The sequence below is a fragment of the Rhamphochromis longiceps genome, linkage group LG11, assembly GCF_057381845.1.
Source record: "Rhamphochromis longiceps isolate RC_006_pf linkage group LG11, R_longiceps_female_GT1.1, whole genome shotgun sequence".
NCBI classification, from domain to species: Eukaryota; Metazoa; Chordata; class Actinopteri; order Cichliformes; family Cichlidae; genus Rhamphochromis; species Rhamphochromis longiceps.
The window spans coordinates 33,332,147-33,349,862 of record NC_140567.1 but is presented as its reverse complement, the minus strand read 5'-3'; positions in this window follow the sequence as shown (position 1 = coordinate 33,349,862).

Sequence of the window (17,716 nt, the reverse complement as noted above, 5' to 3'; positions counted from 1 at the left end):
TTGATGAAAACCTTTCCACTGGATTGCTTTCTCCACTTCAGATTTATGTTAGCTCCAGTTGAAGCCATCAGCTAGAAAACAGAAAAAAAACAAGACCTGTTTATAGGATCATTTAGATCTGACATCTTACACAAAATGTTCTAACAGAACAACAAAAAGCACATAATGTGATCTTCAGATCTTGTAGATACATCAGATGTCCAAATTTTCTGTGATCAACTATTTAACTTGCCACGTTACCAAACAACAACAACAACAGCAAGTAAATTATCATTAAAGGAGTGCTATGGTAAATGGACTGGTTCTTACATAGCACTTTTCTACTCTATCTGAGCACTCAAAGCGCTTTATTCAACTAATTCATTCACCCAATCACGTTTTGTTAAGTGCTTAGTATCTAACATTCATACTCAGATGGATGCATTGGAGAACAACATAGGGTTAGTCTCTTGCCCAAGGATATTTGGCATACAGACTGGAGGAGCCTGCATTGAACCCAGCTACTACCTTGCAGGTAGGACTGGACAACATGTTTTGGCCTGGTTTAAGTAGGTCATTAATACTGTATTTTCTTATTCTCTGAGCAGAATGTAGGAGGCAAAACACTTAGAGCAAAGATCTGCAAGACTTACTTGCTTCAAGATGTTCTCTTGTATGGTAGGGTTATTTAGATCCAGCCCAGAGTCTTGCAGGCTGATTCTCAATTTAATCACTTTGACTGTGGTTTCTATTATAAGTGGAAAGGAACATATAAGCAGAAAATTGTTCATTCATCATTTCTGTGTGTTTAGTTCAGATATTTACACAGTAAAAACAACAAGAGATGCTGTAAATTAAGTACCTACCTTTGACCTTACAGACACATAAGAATGGGTATTTGTTAGAACATGGCAGTTGCCCCCATTTACCAGATTCATTCTTCATCAAAGCACCACAGTGCTCAGTTTCTTCAGTCCAAATTTTCTGCTCTACTGGCCAGTATCTCAGTGAGGAGTTACTCTGGTCAGACCACTCCCAGGGGTCTTTGAAGAGTCCAATCCAAACATCCATACCATTAGCTAGACTCTGAATTATCTGATGCTCTGCATCATTCCTCACACTGGTCAGGTCTGTGTGGTTGGTTCTGCAGTAGTTTTGAGCCTCACTCCAACCCATTGTTGCTGAACTGAGAATATACTGCTCAGCACCTTTTTTCTTTCCTGATAAAAAGAAAGGAAAATTAAAGAAAAGCAAACAAACTTAATATACTTAATTTGTATATTGGTATATTGTAGCTGTGGTACTCTCTTACCGTCAAAGCATAAAAAATTTTTGGCGTAATGACAAGGGTCTGAAGACAAACTCCTATTTTCATATGTACCACAGTTGTAATTTGTGTTGGAGCCCCAAGGCAAATAATTGTAGAAATCGTTACTTGGCATAGACCAGTGCCATCTCTGAGTCTTGCCTTTCCAAAGCCCAAACCACACAGCATCATTGTATTTGTTCTCAAGAAAATTAACAATTGTTTCTATCTGTTTCATGTTGTCAAAGGTGAGCAGGTCAATGCATTTCTCTCTGCAGTAGCTTTGTGCCTCATACCATGTTTTTGGACTATAGAATAAGACGTTTTGGATCTGGTAGGGATACAAAGGTAGAAAACACATCCCTGTGGAAGAAAGGTCATAATTTTACGCCAGCATAACACATTGCTACTTAATTCTGAAATTAAGACAACAACTAATAGTAAATTTTATCATTTGAGAAGGTGACAGGGATTTGCTGTGGGAGATACTGCCCGAGGAGAAACAGGGCTTTCAGAAATACTGGGAGTTCACTGACCTGCAAGTAGAATTAGGTGTGTTTCCAAGACTGTAAAGACATTCATAAGAATAATGTAAGAACATTTATTTCCTCATATTTTAAATAATCAAGATCCTTTAAAGCAGAACCTTTACGTACTGCCTTAAATAATATCCAAGCTTTCCTAGGGGTACACCCTGGAAAGGGTTGCCAGTCAACTATCTATCTCTCAAAAAGTAATGTAAACATGACATGAAAGAAGATAATGAAAGAATCTTACCTAATGTTAACTGCTTCATGATCTGTCCCAAAATTACATTTACGAGCAAATGTGTCCTAAATTTCTGCAGTTTGCACTGCAGTTGTTACTATGCTAGAACTGATTCAGTCTTTGGACCTAAATGTGATACTGACAAGGGTTTATCAGAAAGAGGTGGTAGTGGTTGACACATTTACCTGTATGCGCAAATAATTCTTCCTCAGTATGCAAAGCCTGTGGAAATCTGGACTAAGTAATGCAAATTATTCTTCTCCATTTAAAGGAAAAGTCAAAGTCAAGGCTTTAACCTGACCCTTAATATTGCCAGATATAATGGTAGTACCAATCCACAAATACCCTCTGGACACATACCTGCATGCATTGTACTTCCAAATATGGCACCATACAGAGGGAAAATAAGTTTTCCAACAGTATAAGATTTATGGCCAACATGAACAACAAAGAAATAAGCAAACGAAATAAATTTCCTTACTTTTTGTGCTAAGTTTATATGCTTTAGGCATTAACCTGTCATGGTCCTGGGTGTGTTTTGTGTTTTATTTATATTTCTTGATTATTGTTATTCGTGGTTTTAGTTCTTTTCGGGTTATTTCGTTGTAGTAGTTTCTAGTTTCAGTATCTGTACCTTCCCTGTGTTCCATGTGTCATGTTCATTCAAGTTCAGTTCAGTCAAGTCTGCGTCTCTGTGTCACTCCTGTTTTACTTTGAAAGTCCATGTCTCATGTTAGTGTTTCTAGTTTTGCTTTGCTCCCAGCTGTGCTCCCAGCTGTGCTCTTCTCCTGTGTCTCAATCGCCGGCTTTTCAGTGTATTTAAAAAAGTGTGTTTCTCTTCGTCAGTGTTATGTTGTACCCTCATCAGGCTGTGTTTTATGTCTGCCTTTGTGTTCCTCAGTTAGGTTAGTTTTCACTGGGTCCAGCAAAAAGGCTGTTTGAGTTCACCTTCTGCCTCCTGGAGTCTGCATTTGGGTCCTCCATTCCTGACTGCTGCACACAGCTAGTGATGTTCGATTCGTGAACGAATCGTTCAATACTCGAGAATCACTTTACTGACTCGTGAATCATGATTCACAAGCCCAACTGACTCACTGACTCATCCCTGTTTTTGTTAGCAAACTAATTTGCTTAGTAGAAATATATCTAGCTTATAATTAAAATTGTGTGTGTGTGTGTGTGGGGGGGACACAACAGCCAGTTTCTTAACAAAAGCATTTCTGCTCTGAACTGGAAGAAAAAAACCCTGAGTAGAAGCTCACATCAAGAAAATAGCTCCTCGGTTCACAGTAGCATCGCTCTGCTAACATGCTAACAGCACATTTGAGCTACTCACTCGCTCCCTTCCTGTGTTGAATCGTAAGCATAAGCAACTCACTCAGGACTCGCTCACCCCCTCCCTCCTGTGCTGAATCATAGAGCGAACGAACGAATCACTCACTCGCTCACTCACTCACTAACCCCCTCCCTCCTGTGCTGAATCATAGAGCGAACGAATCACTCACTCACTCACTCACTCACTAACCCCCTCCCTCCTGTGCTGAATCATAGAGCGAGCGAAAGAATCACTCACTCACTCACCCCCTCCCTCCTGTGCTGAAACATAGAGCGAACGAACGAATCACTCTCACCCTGTCACTACCCATCCTGAGACTGTGCAACACCTCTTCTGGATCTGTTCATACGCTAGAACATTTTGGAAAGACTTCAGTAGATTCATTGCTGGACATCTCTACAAAGACTTTACTGTGAAATGGGAAAATGTTGTATTTTGTTTCTTTCGAAGGCAAAAAAAAAGAAGACGTTTACTTTATAATAAACTTGTTAGTTATCTTAGCTAAATTTTATTTTCACAAATGCAAATACAGTAACAAAAAACCTAATTTTAAACATTACTATAATGATGTTTTATGTTACATAAAATTGATTAGTGGATCACTTAACAAAAAGGCTATGAAAACTATTACTATTTGTAGTAATTACAAATTATTTGAATGTTTGTAATTCTTTGTATTACACCCCCTGGCATATGTTAATTTTGTTCTGATTGTATACATGTTCTGTATACTGTTTCTTAATAAAGTTAAAATTTTTGGAAAAAAAAAACAAAAAAAACCCAGCTTCTTCTTCTTCTTCTTCTTCTTCTTGGTTGGCAACCAATATTAAGGTGCATTACCGCCCCCTGGCAGCTCAGTGGACATTTCGATGAGAAAATATATATTTAACACATTTAAGGAAAATACTAATAAAATAAAAATAAACAAAATAAATGTTTATTAAGCAATTTTGATAGGAAATTGCTTAATTTTAGAAATGTTTTTGCTCTTTTTTTGCTCTATAAAATAGTTGGGTTTTTTTTTTTAGAATCATTCATCTTAGCAGTGGGATTTACATGAAAAGAGAAACAAATTAAGTTTGAGTGAAAATGTAAATTTTTTGCACTCTCTGGTCAACTGACTCAGTGAATCAAATGACTCAAAAACCCCGATTCACTTTGGTGAGTGACTCATTAAAACTCGATTCAGTAAAAAGAATCGAATTTACCATCACTACACACAGCTCATGTCACAAGATATAGTTATGAGCATTATTCACTGAAGAGTGTGGAGATCAGGGAAATTATTTTGCTGCTATTGTTAATAATCATCATCATTACCATTGCATTAATAATATAATCTACAGCATTGATATTGCATTCAGATGCCTCATGATAATAATGAAAATGTCTCAGTTGTGTTTCTTCAGGGGCGAAACAGACCTGGATCAATTCTCCACATGCAGTGGTCGGAAGAAACTTATAGGTTAACATGACTGGACATGTTAAGGCAAGTTTCTGGTTGAATTGTTCACAGCGCCATGTGTCCCTGTCCCTGAACCTCACAATCAAACTCTGACCTATGTTTGAGGACCAGGAATGCTGTTATTTAAGGTGGGAACTTAAAATTTGGGTTAGCAAATTTTGGGAAAGAGAAAACTGACTGTTTAAGTGGAGAATTGTGGAGGAGTCTGAAACACTGCAAAAAGCAACATATGCAAATTCACATACATAAGCAGAAAATGCATTAACCTTACAAGGACAAGCTCATGAAGATTAATGCATAGACATTGATTAAACCTGGCTAAGAACACAAACATACGCAATGAAGATCAGCTTGCTATTTGTATGAGTGACAGAATGCTGTGAAAGTTTAATAAAATACACTTGAGTTTGAAGTTGAGGAATAGCCCAAAAGAAGCTTTATGACAAGGGAGTGAGTTATGAAAAAAGAAAAGTGATTGAAGTAGTTTTAAAAGAGTGACTTAGGAGTGCCCTGGTACTGAGTGATCAAAACCAGTGATCACTGTAGAAAGAAATAAAATAATTTAATAAGTTGGTAATGTTTAAACATGTGTTTCTCTTGTTACGGCAACTTCTTGAGATATGACTCAGTATGCAAATTAGCTGGAGTAAGTGGTGACGAAGAAGCTTCCTGTGTGTGTGTGTGTGTGTGTGTGTGTGTGACTGAGGTTTTCAGGAGAGGAAGTATAGCAGACTGTTCAGGAGTGCAGATTTGGATAGGAAATTTATAGTTTAGTGATGATATGTTGTTGTAAGGGGGTTAATATCTTATGCTGAATCTAAGTATGTTAAAGTGCATAAAGGGGGTGATTGTTGTGTGCAAATATTTGAACCTTAACAAGACGACAACTGTTTCTTTTAGACTTTTCCTTTTCTTTATAAAGACTTTTATATTGAATATGTGAGTAGCTTAAAACAAATTAGGGTAAAAAATAAAATGTGATTTTTCCAATATTTGCTGCTCAGACGACTGAGCTTCTTATTCCCAGTGACAGCAGCAATACGCTCAGTAATCCAAATGACTCTATACTGAAATGTTGGATGTCTATCTTGAAAATAAATCCCACACTGATATTTAACAAGTGAAAAAGACAAGAAGACAGTGTTCATTTCTGTTTGTCTCCACGTTGAGCCAGCCACCACACTCCCTGCTGGTGGCTGGCTCACTTGCAGTGGCTGCTTGGCGGGGCCTGGCGCTCATGGCTTGGTCAGGCCCCTCCTGAAGGGTGGGGGGCCCCTTCAGCCTCTGGTCCCGGGGCTCAGTCCGCTCTGGCGCAGCTGGCAGAGCCTGCGGGTACATTGCCGCAGCTCCCTGTAGCTTTAGCGCCGCGGCTGATGGGTGACGCCCAGTCTGAGGATCTCCTCAGGCCGTTCCAGGAGGGTGGCGCGGCCGCCCCTCCAGTGGTCCTCCTTGGGCTCTCGCGCTCTGGAGGGCCTTTAGATGTCTGGGACCTTTTCTTGAACTTCTCTTGTCTACATCTTTCCCTGTCCTATCCTCCAGCCATGTCTGTTCCGTTTGTAAAAACTTAAAAGTAAAAAAAAAAAAAAATCAAACAAATAATTAAGAATTTGGAAAAATCTTTTCTTGGCTTTCAGACAACAATTCTGATTGCTACAGTGCCGAATGGGACAGGCAAATAAATAAATAAGTAACAAGTGAAAAAGACACTTTGCAAAGCTCACAGAACCACAGCTGTGTATGCAAGGTTAATTAAGCTGGTGATTCACTGTCCTTGCTACTGTTCTGCTGGGTCTCTATGCCCAAGCCAGCTCATCACTAACAACAGATATGGATACTGATTCAGCAGTGAAGTGACTGTCAGTCCCCTCCCGTACATGGATGACGGCAAACTGTATGCCATGAGTGAATGACACACCAGCTCACAGATCCACCTCACCAGAATCTACAACTAGTTGTTCTTGGACTGGATAAGTAAGGAGATTTGCACTGAAGAGGTGGAGCTCCTGGGGCTCGGTCACTCTGGCACAGCTGGTTGACGGCGGAGCTCACGGGCACGTCACAGCAACCCCCCCTGGCTTCTGCCCCGCGGCTATTGAGTGACCCCTCATCTGGGGCTCTCCTCAGCTCTTTCCGGGATAGTGACTTGGTTGCCCCTCCATTGATCTTCCTTGGTCTCTTGTGAGAGCCTCTGGATGTCTGGAGCCTGGATCTCCTCCATACCTGCTTCATGCCCTGGAGGGCGGGACTATGGCCCCCCACACCCTCTAGCAGATCATTACATGAAGGAACCTTTTAAATACAAGTGCGCTCATGCTCACAGGTGTACACACAGGTGCTCACACACACAAACTACACCCTTTTTGGCTCCCACCTCAAAGCACACAGTGCCCTGTCAATCCTACGTGCTGCACAATAATAGTCAATATTTAGTATTTACTGTTATATTCACATAGATCCTCGCGATGATGTTGTTTATTATATTGCTCTCTCTTTTGCTTGTTTTCTCTTTTTTCTTTCTCAACAGGTGATCCAGGTGATTTATATATGTATTTTTTTTGTCTGTTTGTTTTGTTTGTTTTTGTTTTTTTTGCCCTTCATCACCGTTCCTCTTCCCCGCTGTTTTTCTTTCCCTCTTTCTTTCTTCCTTTTCTTTTCCCCAGTCAAGTCTGTCCCGTGTTTAGCAAGGGAAAATAAAATAAAATAAACAATAAAAGCAAAAGTAAATCTAATAGACCAATACAACAAGGCTGGGATGGTCCATTTGGTAGTAAATCCGTTCTTTGCCTGTAGACAATAATTCTGATGGCAAAAGAACCAAACGGGACAGACGAGAGGAAAAAAAAAAAGAGGTGGAGCTGATTGTTTTAGTTTATTATGGAAGCTTTAATTTTAAACACAAGCACTTATAAAGAGTATCTTTAAAGAAAAACAGGGCACAGTACAATGTAAATTCTCTTAAATATAATCTTGTGATATATTGTATCCTTAAAGTAGATTTTATAATTTCAAATGTTGCAATTGTGACGCCCACAAGTGTATGGTCACAATTGTAATTTTGTTGTGAATTGTTTTTGATGTAAAAGACCTGATTTTATGGTGGTATTGCACTTTTCATTTAGCGTTATGGACAATGTAATTGCGTGGCATTGCCACAAGGGGGAGATAGTGGTGAGTGCGATAGGCTGTTGCAACGCGTCTCGGCCTCAGACGAGGAAGAGCCTGCAGACCGAACGCAACTGATGTCTCCTGTCTCTGCTTTTCTGTTAAAAAAAACAGGTCAGTAGTTCAAGTTTGCTCACCACAATGTACATATAAAGGCAAGAAACTTTTTTCTGTCTTAGTTTAAAGACCGCAAATGTTGTGAGAGAGTGTGTTTTCACTGATTGAGAGAAAGCTAACTATACCGCCATTTGTAATGGCAGCCGCCATTTCACTCGTAGTCTAAATAGGCAGCTGGTCTTATTACCTGTTTTATTTTGTGACAAATGGAGCTCTTAGACACTTCTTTTATCCTGGCATTATTGGAAGTTACAGTTGATTAGGACCTACCCAGTTCTTATGTGTCAAATGTAAATAGTCTGATGTATACTGTTTGTGGATGATTGTGAACTGTTTGTGAGCAATGGAAGAATATTTTTGTTTATTGGTTACAAATGTAATATTGTTTGAATCTGTTAAAGTATAAGAAAAGTATAAAGGTGATATAAGCGGGTTAATTGCAGTGTTAGTGGTGCTGCACAGAAATGTTTTGATGCTGAAATGCAGTAAAATTGGTTACAGATTTATTGTAAATAAGGACGTTCATATACAATGATTATTTTGTAAGTTTATTCTTGTGAGAGTGCAAGGTAACCAAAAGGGTTTGAGCTATGGACCTAATTGAATGTTTGTGTTGTTAAAAGCGAAATGTGTGTGTCTAAATGAAAAGAAAAGGACGTTGTTAAACTCTGTTAATAAATGAGACGAGGAAGAGCCTGCAGACCGAACGCAACTGATGTCTCCTGTCTCTGCTTTTCTGTTAAAAAAACAGTTTAAAAACAGACCCCATCGAAGGCCTGTAACATAATACCAAAGTACAATAAGTATAAAACCAACAAGATTACAGCCAGTCACTTCATTTTCCTCTCTGAGACTCAACCCACCTCAGTGGAAACAAGAACTCATGTGTTATTCACCTGCCTGCCCACTCTCCACTGACCCATCTTTGAATTTCCTGAATTCCAGCCTATTCCTCCAACACCACCATTTTCAACAGGTGAGGCATGAGAATTTCTTATCAGCACACCATTAAGACCTCATGAATGGGTAAAAAGGATGGAAATCACATAACTAGAAGCTGTGCAGGAGTGGTGTCTTGGTCTCCGTGTCTCCTTGGCTGATATAGATTCAGGTCTTGTGTTTTTTGTTATTGTTGTCATCTCTTCCTTTCTCCTCTCTCCCGTCTGTTTGGGTGGAGATCATCACGGGCTCTTGCCCTTAGCCCACGCACCTGGTCTAATCAACCACCTGCCTCTGATCTGTCTGATTGCTGAGCTACTATATAAGATGGCGGCTCAGTGTGTCTTGTTGCTGGATCATAGAGTAACCATAGTCAGTACAGCCTTGGTGATCTCTAGTTATGTAACTCTAGAGTGTTTTCTGATTGTATCTTTTTTTAAAAATTAGGTTCCTGGACTTATCCCTGTTTCCTGTCCTATCTGAGAGTCTGGAAGTCTGGTGTGGAGTTTTTTGGAGTGTGAGCACGAGTGCGTGAAGAGGAGTTTGGAGAGGAGCAGAGATGGGCAGTAACGCGTTACTTGTAATGCGTTACTGTAATCTGATTACTTTTTTCAAGTAACGAGTAAAGTAAGGGATTACTATTGCAAAAACGGTAATTAGATTACCGTTACTTTCCCGTAGTAACGCTGCGTTACTGCGTTACTAAAACCGTCACAACAGCTGTGTGCAGATCAACAATGGATCACATATCGATTGTGGGAGAGAGTATGAGCGTGCAGCGTTTAAAGCGCGGAAGTACTGACCTTACTTTGAGTTTGATTCCATAAAAAGTGACAAAAACATTAGTGTCCGTTGTGCGTGGGAAGAAAACTTATTTTTACAGCGAAAAAAAACCCCTAAACTTCCAAGCAAGCACCGAGTGCGCAACGACGTAATGGGAAATTCACAGAGAAACTCGCGGATTCTTCAACTGACCGTGGCACACCTGCACCAGGGTAAACCTCCGCCTACCGCAGTCCTGGTTTACAGGTGAAAATAGAGCAACAGGACCGCTGAGTCTTTGACTTTATTTATTTTCTGCTGTGTTTTACTTGCATCTATTTGAAAGAGTGAGTGTAAACACAAAAAATATTTTATTTTATGTGCTGGAATGTGCAGAAAATAGGTTTAAATGTTAAACTAATTTAGTCAAGTCAGAGAATGTTGCATATAATTAAGTTTTGCTTGATGCATAAAGTTAAAAGATTAAAACTGATAAAACAAGTTAAAAAAAGAGACTTTTCCATTTGATTACATTTTGTATGATGGATTATGTAGAAAAAGTAGAATTGGGCTGAGAGATCTATCGCTTTATCACCTATTCAGGTTGTAAATCGGGTTTTTAAAAAGTAACTAAGTAATTAATTACTTTTGAAAATAAGTAATCAGTAAAGTAACGGGATTACTTTTTTGGGGAAGTAATCAGTAATTAGTTACTGATTACTTTTTTCAAGTAACTTGACCAACACTGGAGAGGAGTGTGTATTTTGGACCTGTTTCCCTTCTGTTGGGTCTAAACTCAGACCCCGCTGTATCCAGGACTTATTCCCGTGAAAGAAAAACAAGGCAACAGCGATCGATCGTTTCACTTGCAAAGGCCTCGTTGATGTCTACCATGAAATGACCCCAAATCCGGCCTCCTCTCGCTGCCTTTTATTGAGAAACAGTTCACACAAAACACATCACAGCAAAGCAACGCCCACATGGTTCTAAGACAAGGCATTGTATGTATATGTGTGAACTTCTGTATCTAAGTAAGAATGTGCGTGTGTCGTCCTGCTGACCAAAGGGTCGTAAACACAGGAAGCTTACATCAAAAAGCACAAGGATGTGTCTGTAATAAAGGACTACAACCCCCCCACCCAGAACCTCGAGATCTGGGGAGGGGGGCAGTGGAATTCCTTTCATCAGAGTTGGCATGCATAAAATGACAACATTTAACAATTCACTCTAACACCTTCCTTCCCTGCATCCCTGGAGCCCCTGATCCCTCGCACTGTATATATCTTCATCTGGTGTTTCTGTATAAATAAACTAGAGATGGACCGATCCGATATTACGTATCGGTATCGGTCCGATACTGACCTAAATTACTGGATCGGATATCGGAGAAAAATAAAAAATGTAATCCGATCCATTAAATATCACGAAAGCACCTCACAAAACTTGCAACACGCCGTAACTCACCTCAGAACGTTAGCACGTCGGAGCAGTATGCATCACGTGATAGAGCGGCTGTGGCATGCGGGACCTGTCGGTGGTCTGGATAGCATGTGGAGCTTCGCTAGCAACCCGGCATTTCATCTCCGACAAAGTTATCCCGAGAGAAGTAAAGCAAGTGTGTAAGTCCATCTCTGAATGTTTGTAAAGCATTCCTGCGTTAAGCTTAACAAGCGATATATGGAGCGACTGCCTCTTCTTGCTGCTACTTCAATCATGAAACTGCTTAACGATCAGCTGATCGGCTTTTCTGTCGCGAGTCCGTGTCTCTAGTTTGCTTTTGGCCCACTTTGCACCAGAAAGAGGAAACCAGCGGCTGAACAACAGCAGCACGTTTAAGCTTGATCAGCTGTTGTTAGAATGTATTTAATATTACTTTCTACTCGAGGATCTTTTTCTACGTAGCTGACGGCTGGTAACTGTGTAGGGGCGGATCTAGCAAAGTTTAGCCAGGGGGGCCGATAGGGCATTAACAGGGAAAAGGGGGCACAAAGACATACTTTTCTTTCTTATTCTCATTTAAAATGTCTAGCTTTTAATAAATAATTATCTGACACCCAAAGTTTTAATTTGATGCAAAATGAATAGAAGTCCATTACTGTATATAGTAACTATTAAGTCTAATATATATACCCTAGTAAGCTATAGTACTTTTTCCTTTGGGAAGGTACCATCTGTGCAGTCTGCAATTTTGTTGAAGAAAGATGTTGAATCTATTTAAAATTTCTTGAAAAATAATTGATTTCTGTGCATTTTTTTTCACACTGCATCAAATTAAGGTTGATTACGTCGATTAAGCATCATGAGGTGGCGCGTGAGGGGTGGTTCCCTATTTTTTATTTATTTTGTTGTTGCTGGGAGTTGGAACCCTATTAGTTAGGTTGCTTAATATTTATGCTAAGTACTCTTTAAAATACCAGAATAGGGAGGATGGTGTAGGTTTAAGTTTATTAGATTGATCAGTATTGCTGAACTATGAAATTTTTTTTGCATACAGGTATAACAGAATAGCTTTAGTGTAGTTGTTGTTTTAAACTTGAGTATGAACTTATACAAAATGCAGCAAGATATTTAAAAAAACAGTTTTGTTGATTAAAAAACACTATATCGGATTCATATCGGTATCGGCAGATATCCAAATTTATGATATCGGTATCGGTATCGGACATAAAAAAGTGGTATCGTGCCATCTCTAAAATAAACTATTGACTTTTTATTCTGAACGCATTGGTCTGTGTCTGAGTCCATTCCATCCCCGTGACACTACTGTAATGAAATGCATTCCCAACTGGTCTGTAATTTTACTTTCAGCATCTATATGGATGTTAAAATCACCCCAATTTATTTTATCTGAGCTGAGCACTAAATCAGATAAAAAACAAAATGTAAAAACTGAAATCTGAGAGAGTCTCTAAGTAAGAGGTGATAAATAACAAAACTGTTTTCTCAGTTTGCTGATTATGGTGAAAAAGGCTAAGAGTCAGGCTTTTAAATTAATTAAAACTGTCTGGGTCTATGATTGATTAATATGTTGGAGTGAAAGATGCTGCAATGGCCCCTCCTCAGCCTGTGATTTGGGGATTGTGACAGTTATTGTGAATCTGAGATTGTGACTCATTTAAACTAACATAATCATCCTGCTTTTCCAGGTTTCTGTAAACAAGGTTTGCTGGGTTGAGCAGCAGAGTTGAGTATGTGAGTGGCACCAATTAAAAACTTTGGTTGATTGATGACTGAAGGCTAAAGAAACAAGACAAACTTCATATATTTTTACATTTATTCATTTAACAATCAGCCCTTCAGTAGAACTGGAATAACAATACACAGCCACGATCAAAGCAATAACAAAGAGAGTGTACAAGGTTAAAAACCTACTTAACATGTTGGTGTCTTTTAAATTGGTGTCTGTGAACTACCGAATTTGCTATGTTTTCTCTTCAAGCAATGAAACCATTAAACAACTCTGGAAGGATGGTTTGCTTTATTCTTTCGCTTTTAGTCTAGGTTTCTAATTCCAAAAAAGTTCAGGCAGCTTGGGTGTGTGTTTGTTGCAACTATGTAAATAACTTTTCCTGAGAATGTAAATTATATGAAAAAACTGTTCTGTCCCATCCTGGCTACCTGCGCCTCATTTTATTCCACAGCAGTGATCCCGAGCAGCAGCCCAAAACATGCTTTGTGTTTTAAGGATGTACTGATCTGCACCTTGTTTTGTTGCTGCAAAGTAAAGTAAAATTAGCTTCACTGCATTTCCACAATATTAACAGTTAAAACATTTGCTATGTAGCAGTGGTCCTCGGGTTTCAGCCAAGAGTATGTCCTGTAGTATTCCCCAGAATCAACGCAAGACAATTTTTATGTATTGACGAGCTATTTGACTACAGCTTATTGTTAAAAATAAAATTATTTTTTAAATTGATTTTAAAATCTATCAACAGAGATTAGGGCACAGACTACAAAAGAATAATTACCCACATAGCAGACAGGTCTGGGCTGGATCTGGTGTCAAGCCGGCACCGCTGGCTGACTTCTGGCATGGTAAATGGTATGTCATCCATATATGGGCCAGGCCTGGCGTAGATGACACTGTTTAACAGTGATTAACAGACTCACTTTCAGGTGACTCTGTAATTTGGCACTATACATATAAACCTGATAAGGGGTCCTCTCATGGACAGTGTGCAATGACACACAAATAATGACATTTCACCATAACCCTTAATGGCGAAAGGCAGTTTGGAAATTTAAATGAGATTACAATTGTTGTACATTACTCTAAAATCAGTGCTATGTACGTGACTTTATGATCACAACCTGATTTGAAACAGGATCTAACATAAACATTCTCCCCCTGGAAATAGCTCTTAGATATTAAGAGAATATGTCACATGAGATCACAGGATGGCAAAAAATGTACGTTAAAATGAGCTCATTTGGGCTCTTTTCATTGGAACACTAAAGTACCACAACAAAGAATAAGTGCACCTATATCTCTGACACTCTTAAAACCTTTCATTGTAAAACACTTGTGAATGCACACACGGACAGAAAAAAGATAATGAGAGAGAGCTGTTGTATAACTTTCATCATCATAATGCACTTTTTCTAACACACAGTTTCTGACAAAAAACCCAGCACCAAAACAAAAAAATCAAAACACCAAATGTAAGCCACAGAATATACTGCTGAATAAGACGAAAGTTAAAAAGCTTTAATTCCAAGTCATGCAAGGTAGTTGGCAAATGTCTGTAGCGTGACTTTGCTGTGACCTGTCAATATTTGGGATGTTTATAGTTATTAGAAAATGCTTTTTTAACCTTCTAGGACCTGATGTCCACGTATGCCGACGTCACATTTTGTGTTGTTTAGACCACAATACTAAATTTTATTCTATAAGGGCCTGATATCCACTTATGAGGACATTATACTGCCACCTGGTGATGGCAGAAGAGTATTTCTCATTACACGTTAGATTCAAGATGGCCAACAACACACCCAGAAGTTCAGATGGCAACTCCTGAGCCACACTTCAATCAGGTAAAAAAATCCAATCACATTTCTTGGCTGATTCTTGTTCAGATATGTACAAAAGTGTTTAATGTGTGTTATGGAAGTCAAATTTTACAAACGTTACTAAAGTTGCTAAACATGTGGTACGCGTATGTGGACAGAGGGACTTAGTCTTGTTAGCTTTGTTGTGTGGACAGAGGGAGTTATGTTGCTAACAACATGTGATAATGAAATTGTATTTTTGGTTGATTTAGGTAGAAAACAACAGGTTACTACAGTTCAAGCAGATATAGCATGCTTTATAAATAAAATCTCCATAGTTTTTTTTCCCAGAGTGTTATTCTCTCACAAGAACAATGGCGTTACTGTGGTGGACAACTTGTTAGACATTGACGATCCCGTGGGGGATGCTGAATATCAACCCCCACGACAGGGGCTAAGCAGCAGTGAGGAGGACAGAAGTGGGTGTGAAGACCCCATTCCACGGCCCACTCAGCTTATCAGGGGACGTAAACATCTCTGTGATGAATATGAAGGATATCGTTCAGATTGTGACATTGGCAGATCACGCACTCCCAGATGTCACTCTTGGAAGAAGAGACAACACCAGGACCAAGCCATCAAGAGCAGTCTAAGAAAGGGCGTGGGATGCGATGGAAAGCTTCTCCGCTAACACCAAATCAAGACCACTTTGAGCAAGAAACTGTGCAGGACAGAGAGGGCTGGACCCCACTGGACTACATAGAGCAGTATATTGATAAAGCTCTGACAAAAATGATTCCAGATTGTTCTAATGCTACGTCACTGGCTAGAAGTGGGAATCCACTCAACACATCAACTGATGAAATTGATAATTTTTTTCGGTGCCTGTATTTTGATGTCTTGCGTACCATATCCTACAATCAGGATGGACTGGTCCAAATCCTTGAGATTCCTTGCCATCACTGAAAACTCTTGACAGATTCTTCAGACTGAGGCAATCGCTCAAAGTGCTCATTGACAATGTTCCAGAGGACCTGAGAGAGTGTAATAAATTCTGGAAGGTGAGGCCTTTTCTGAAACGCATTCTGAAAGGCTTCAAATCTCAGGCTCGCCCAGAATGCGTTTCAGTTGATGAGCAGATGATTCCTTTGACAGGGGCTTGTCCATGTCAACAATATCTGTCAATGAAGCCAAACTCAGTGGGCATAAAAAACTGTGTTTACGCAACAGCAGATGGTATTGTGCTGGACTTTAACATTTATCAAGGGGCAGCTGCACCCCTTGAGCAGGTTAAAGAACCAGGGGATCTGTTTTTGGGAGGCTTGATCATAGATTGTCTGTCTCAAATACTGCATCCTAATACAAATGTTTACTGTGATCGGTTCTTTATGTCCACCCAAGGTGTGGAACACATGATGAAGAAGCAGATTCTAAAGTTATGAAGAATCAGGTCGCTGCAGCAGTACAGAAGTGACCAACTGACAAAACAATGAAAAAGAAACGAAGCTGGACCTCAGCACAAGTTACCACTGCGGATGGAAAGATTTGCATGGTTAAGTGGTATGATGTCTACTGTTCATGCTGGAGAGCCAGACGACACCTGCTGGAGATGGGTCAAACAACTAAAACAATATGTGACAATCTGACGACCAAGTATTATCCCTGAATACAACTCCAAGATGGGTGGAGTTGACCTTGTTGATAGAATGATGAGTTACTATCGCATGTGTGTCCATACAAAGAAATGGACACACATGCGAATGCTAATGCACTTTATGGATCTGCCTTTAGCCAACAGCTGGCTACTGTACCGCAAAGACCTTACTGTATGTGGCACACCAAAGAAGAACAGCATGGAGTTCCTTGAATTTCGCATGGAAGTGGCCATGACTTTCTTGGCTGAGCATGCCAATGACAGCTTTGACTTTTCAGTGCAGGAAGAAGACCCAGATGTGTAAGTCCAAGGGAAAAGCATCCAGTGAAGGCAGTGCCCCATGTCTCATTCCGCAGGAGGGCTAATGCACATCTGTCAGGGGCGCCGAAAGTGAAGAATGCAGCGTGTTGCAGAGCAAAAGACCGCTCAGGGAAAACTCAAGAGAAGTGTGTTACATGCAAGGTGTTCCTCTGCTTACAGGCAGATCACAACTGTTACACAGCCTTTCACACATAGGTGTTCCCATATTTTGTTTTGTTTTTTGTTTGTTGGGTTGTTTTTTTTAGCCATCAGAATTGTTGTCTGAAGGCCAAGAAAGATGCCCAACGGATTTACTTTACCAGGTGGATCATCACGGCCTTGCCATATTAGTCCATTTGATCGAACTTTGTTATTATTTATTTTATTTTATTTTAGTTATTACAGACGGGACAGGCATGACTGGGGTATAGGAAAAGGAGAGAGAGGGGAAGAAAAACAGAGGGGAAGAGGGACAGTGAGAGAGGGCACTTAAAAAAATCACCTGGCTCACCTGTAGAGAGGAAAAAAAGAGAAAACAAGCAAAAAAAGAGAGCAACACAATACAGAGCATCACTGCAATAACCTAAATAAATTTAAGTAACAGTAAATACTAAATATTGTATGTATTTATGCAGCACGCAAAACTGACAGTGCACAATGTGCTTTGATGTAGCAGCCAAGAAAGGTGTAGTTTGTGTCTGTGAGCACCTATGTGTACACCTGTGCGCATACCTGTGTGAACGGGCGTGCCTGTATTCAAAAGGTTTCTCCATGTAACATTCTGCTGGTGTGGGGAGCCAAAGCCCCATCCCCCAGGGCATAAAGCAGGAATGGAGGAGATCCAGGCCACCAGAGTGCGGGAGCCCAAGGAGGACCAACGGAGGGGCAACCGTGCCACCCTCCTGGAAAGAACTGAGGAGAGCTGTTGTGGCCATTTTT